We start from the raw sequence: 5,828 nt of genomic DNA, 5'->3' as shown, positions 1-5,828 counted from the left end.
ATAGGTGCTAGGATAGAAGAGAAAATATTGCCTGGGTTTATTTATACAAAACTTCACTAATTTCTTAGTTATAGTTTTAAACCTTCAGAGAACCTGTGGAGCTAGATAGTGATGGATATTTAGCCAGATAATTACTCCTAACGGATATGCATGTAAACATTATCTGTTGTAAACTTGAACTTGTGATGAACTTTGTAACATGTGATCTTGTACTCTGAATGATGTATAAGTACTGAAGACAAAGACAAAGGGACGTTCATTAGGAGCCCTTTGTCCTTTCCTTTCCTTTTCCCCTGCCTAGAATTTTTTCCCTTAGAATTTTTCCTTTGTAGAATTTTTTCCCTTTCCCCACTTTGGACCTTTCCACCTTTCCCCTTAGATAGCTTTCATAGGAAACATTTTACACTTAGTAATAAACTCTATAATAACTTCTCTAAGTGTCTTCTTCTTCCTGCAACCTCAGACTAGCAGGCATAAATCAGCGCCCAGCAGTTCCTGCTGAGAGAGTACAAAGGCTATTTACTTAATCCTTTGCAGTCTTTCGGCTGAGGTGTTAAGTGCCAGAGGCTGCAGTTTCTAGCCAGAGGATACCAGAGGGCAGGCCAGCTACAGTAGTAAGTGAACTTTTCTAGCACAGATAAGAAAGATTTTATTACACAGCAACCCTAAATATCTCGTAAGACCAAGTCTTACCCCCCACCCACGCTCTCCACTCCCATCCCCCTCGGCTGACTCAAGAAGAACCTATGAGGAGAAGAAGAAGAAAGTTCTCTTTCCTCCCACCATGCCGGGGCTGGCCCCTGGCAATTTTTATTTTCATTTCTCTGATAAATAAGGATGCTGACTGTTTCTTAAAGTGCTTCTTGGCCATTTGAGAGTCCTCTGTTAAGAATTCTGCTTAGTTCTGTACCCTGTTTTTAAAATTGGGCTTTTTGGATTGTTGTTGTCTAACTTCTTGAGTTTTTTATATATTTTGGTTGTTAGCCCTCTATCAGATGTAGGGTTAGTGAAGATCTTTTCCCAATCTGTAGGCTGTCGTTTTGTCCTATTGACAGTATGCTTTGCATTACAGAAGCTTTTCAGTTTCATGAGGTCTCATTTATCAATTGTTGATTAGACTCAGACTTAGAGTCTGAGTCGTTGGTATTCTGTTCAGGAAATTGTCTCTTGTATCAATGCGTTCAAGACTATGTCCCACTTTCTCTTCTATTAGGTTAATTCTTTAAATGAGTGATTCACATACTTCCTGCATTTCATAGACTCCTGCTGCACTGATGAAGAAACAAAGTAAGCAGAGCCCAGTAAAGAAACAGTACCATGGCTTTTGGTCCAGAGTACCCGCAGCAATGGCGAGTCAGTCGCAGGGCATCCAGCAGCTACTGCAGCCCGAGAAGCAGGCAGCCGAGAAGGTGTCAGAGGCCCGAAAGCGAAGGAACCAGAGGCTGAAGTAGGCCAAAGAAGAAGCCCAGGCTGAAATTGAATAGTACCACTTGCAGAGGGAGGAGTTGAAGGCTAAGGAAACTGGGGCACTGAGTCCCACAGAGTTGTAGCAGTGAGGTGGAAGAGGAAACCCAGGAGAAGATGACCATCCTCCAGAACTACTTCGAGCAGAACAGGGTTGAAGTCCTGCATAATCTCTTGGCCTTTGTGTGCGACATCCAGCCAGAAATTCATGAAAACTAATGCATAAACGGATAGGAGGCAGAAACGCCTGCTCTGTGGGTTGGCATGGGATCTGCTCCCATAGAATAGGAAACCTCCACAGAGCTCGAGTTCTGTTCTGGAAGGCATCAAATTATTTCTCTATGCTGTTGTTGGACCCTTCACTTTTTGTGAATATCAAATCTAGCTTTTTGTACAGACTTATTACATACCTGAAGTTTCATCTTCTTACCTTGTGTGTCTTTAAGGAGCATAGGGAACCTGTTTTCCTGTGTGTTCGTGCAAGTAACAGGTATCAGTGTTGACTTTTATTTTATTAGTCTAGTAGGAAAAAAAATTCTTTGAAGAAAGAAAGGGAATACATTGTTCCCTTCTACTTTCTTAAAAGTCAGGGGCGTTATCGATGAAAAAGTAGTAAATAGCTATTTGTAACACCTATGAAGAAGCAGCCAGCCTTATAGTACTCAATTCTGGATATTTTAGGACAGTGAATGTGCTTGCTCAGGCTGCTGTTAGTGTATCCTAACCCAAATCACTGGATGCTAGGACTCAACTTGTTACATGTTATTTGGTGTGCTTGTAATCATTTAAAAGTAAAACTTTGTCATGCCGAGAGAGAGAGAGAGAGAGAGAGAGAGAGAGAGAGAGAATGCATGTTACCTGAAGGTGGAAGACCAGAAGCCTTTAGCTTGGGACAATGCATCATCCATTGGCCAAAGTTCACGCTGGAACTTTAAGGGAAAGGAGAAAGGCAGCAAGTGAGCTCTGTTCAGCTCCTTTTCCAAAGGGAGCTCCGATAAAGCCCCACCATGACCCTCCCCCTGTTACTATACGTAACGATGTATTTTCTTTCCTGTTGTCCATCTGGATCCAAAAAAAGCCAAGATGGCCTTTCTTCAAGAAAGGAATGGTATCACACACTGTCATTTTGTTTTTAATTAAACATCCTGTGGCCAAGAAAGTAACAGTGGGGCAGAGCCTCTTTACTTAGTTTTATCTTTGTATTAAGGCAGATGGCAGGGGAAAATATAAATGAAATCATCCTATCCGTAGGATCTGCTCCAGAAACGCGCTGAATAATGCCATTTCAGGTGGCAAAATCAGGCTAATTGCCAACGGTTGGTGGGCTCCACAAGACACTGAAGCAAGCCATTTTAACACAGTGATGCTTTGCAGCATGAACTTTATAACTTGGATACACAGTGACTTAGAAAGAGCTCATTTGAAGGGACTTGCTCACGAGCACACACCCTGGGAGGCATTCAGTGCCATGCATGTGGTGAACATTAAAAAATTAATGAGGTATTACAAAAGCAGATTCCACAAGTGCACATCTATGTCTGAGACAATCAGGTTGGTCCTAGTGGGTTTCCTAATGCTTTCATGGTGCCATCACCTATTGAAGACTAATCAATATAAACCAGTGGCCCCTGGGTCTTTATTACATAAGATAAGGGGGTCTTCAGACAAGTCACACATCTCCTTTTTTAAAATTTTTTTATTGGATATTTTATGTATTTACATTTCAAATGTTATCTGCTTTCCCAGTTTCTCCTCCAATCCACCCCCTCATCCCATCCTTGCTTCTATAAGGGTGCTTCCCCTCCCACTCACCCACTTCTCATCCTGGCATTATCCTACACTGGGGAATCAAGCCTTCACAGGACCAAGGGTTTCTCCTCCTATTGATACCAGACAAGGCTATCCTCTGCTACATATGTAGCTGGCCATGGGTTCCTCCATGTGTACTCTTTGGTTGGTGGTTAGTCCCTGGGAGCTCTGGGGGGGTCTGATTGTTTGATATTGTTGTTTTTCTTATGGGGTTGCTGACCCCTATAGCTCCTTCAGTCCTTTCTCTAACTCCTCCACTGGGGTCCCTGTGCTCAGTCCAATGATTGGCTTCGAGAATCCATCTCTAGATTTGTCAGGCTCTGGCAGAGTCTCTCAGGAGACAGATGGATCAGGCTCTTGTCAGCAAGCACTCCTTGGCATCTGCAAGTGTCTGGGTTTGGTGACTATGTATGGGGTAGATCTCTAGGTGGGACAATTTCTGGATAGCCTTTTCTTCAGTCTCTGCTCTACACTTTATCCCTGTATTTCCTTTAGACAGGAGCCATTCTGGGTTAAAAATTAGGAGATGAGTGGGTGACTCTATCCCCCAACCAGAGGCCTTGCCTAATTGTCTTAGTCGGGGTTTCTATTCCTGCACAAACATCATGACCAAGAAGCAAGTTGGGGAGGAAAGGGTTTATTCAGCTTACACTTCCACATTGCTGTTCATCACCAAAGGAAGTCAGGACTGGAACTCAAGCAGGTCAGGAAGCAGGAGCTGATGCAGAGGGCATGGAGGAATGTTACTTACTGGCTTGCTTCCCTTGGCTTGCTCAGCTTGCTTTCTTATAGAACCCAAGACTACCAGCCCAGAGATGGTACTACCTTCAATGGGCCCTCTCACCTTGATCACTAATTGATCTTACAGCTGGATCTCATGGAGGCATTTTCTGAACTGAAGCCCCTTTCTCAGTGATAACCCCAGCTTGTGTCAAGTTGACACAAAACCAGCCAGTACACCTAACATCTGAATATGGTCTCTACAGGTTAAAACATTTCCTTCTTGTAGGTTGTGGGCAGTGGAAGGGAGCTGGACTCTACCCTCCTGTTTTCTGGAGACAAGAGAAGGGCTAGTGCTGGGTTGGCTGGTGGATACCATTTGCAATGCACACAGAACAGGGCCTTATGGGAAGATACTACACTCCATTCTGTTAATTAATTCAAAAGAAGAAATAACACCCTCTGGGGCTCTAATCTCAGCAGCTTTACCTACTGTCTCCTGACCTTGGCCACCTAAATCACTTCTCCCAGTTTCCAGTCTTTTCCTCCAAAGGTGAGGTAAGTCGTCATAGCTTATCTACAGTGTCTGGGATAAGGGAGCTGCCTCCCAGAACTGGGTGCTGGCAACACTTTACCAGTACTCATTCTATTGGTAGCAACAGTGGTCGGTTAGAAGCACTTGGAAAACTGCTTGTTCTTACAGCCAGCTGTGTGAATGATTTTCACTTTTTTTTTAAACAGTGTAACATTGCGTATGAAACAGGATCTATTACCATGACCTGAAAATATGAATTGATGATGATTTGGCATCACCATGGTTACTGGGGCTGCTGTACACCAGTCATTCACAGACATGTGTTGATTTTTTTTTCTGCCAGGTCAGATGCAGGGTGGCCAATCCCAGTGCCTTTCTCATATAAAAACAAGGTGAGCATAAAGGGGAGGATAATCTCTCTCCAGACATCCTGAGACCTCCCCCACTCCTCTCCCAGCTGCAAACTCTCAGGCGTTCATGGCAGGGTGCATCGAGCTAGTTTGTACCATCAGGAGAGGACCTAATGAAGGAAGGAGTGTCTTGCTATATTGTTGGGGTTGTCCATTCCCTTATGGAAACTGATTCCAGAGTGCGTGCTGGACCACTGTATGTGAGAGCACTGGGCTATGTCATCAAAGTGCTCAGTCTGGTTCAGAAATAGCAGGGAGGATGCTAAGTTGTTTACGTTCCAGGGTTAAGGGGTGGTGATGCACAAAGGGAGAAAGACAGAATCGCTTATATAAAATGATGTCAAGTGGATATGGTAGCTCAGAGGATAAAAACATTTGTCACCAAGTGTGATGGCCTGAGCGCCATCCCCAAACCCCACATGGTGGAATTACAGAGTCAACTTGAGTAAGCTGTCATTTGTTTTTTAAAAATCAGGCCTGACATCAGAGCAGTAGCTGAGAGCTTTACATCCGGACCTGCAGTCGCCAGGCAGAGAGAAAGAGATTGGGCCTGATGTGGGCTTTTGAAACCTCACACAGAGACATACACATTGAATAAATGAAAAACAGAAAAAATAAACACTGAAAATGGCACAAATTTGCATATAGCCTAAACACAGAACTCCAGTTTAAGTCATTGATTACTTACAGGACCCAGTGCCCTAGACATGCTTGAAAATACTTACTGTGTCGTATTGCTTATGAAGTAATGACAAGAAGCAAACTGCGCATGTTCAATATGGGCACGTTTTTAAGGTGTTTTTGATCTTCGTCTGGTGGAATCTATAAACGCAGAGGTCCTGCATACAGACTGCAGCGAGATTACCAAATTGCTTTTGCCAAATGTTCTA

The 5,828-nt window shown here is 43.6% G+C and overlaps 1 pseudogene; it reads left to right on the top strand.

Moving 5' to 3' along the window:
- Positions 1–1,346: 1,346 nt before the first annotated feature.
- On the top strand, positions 1,347–1,698 carry LOC114634402 (annotated as a pseudogene).
- Positions 1,699–5,828: the final 4,130 nt, after the last annotated feature.

Source organism: Grammomys surdaster, unplaced genomic scaffold, assembly GCF_004785775.1.
Source record: "Grammomys surdaster isolate TR1022 unplaced genomic scaffold, NIH_TR_1.0 958, whole genome shotgun sequence".
In the NCBI taxonomy this organism is placed as follows: domain Eukaryota; kingdom Metazoa; phylum Chordata; class Mammalia; order Rodentia; family Muridae; genus Grammomys; species Grammomys surdaster.
The sequence above is the reverse complement of the archived record's forward strand: the minus strand, read 5'-3'. Positions and strand labels throughout refer to the sequence as shown.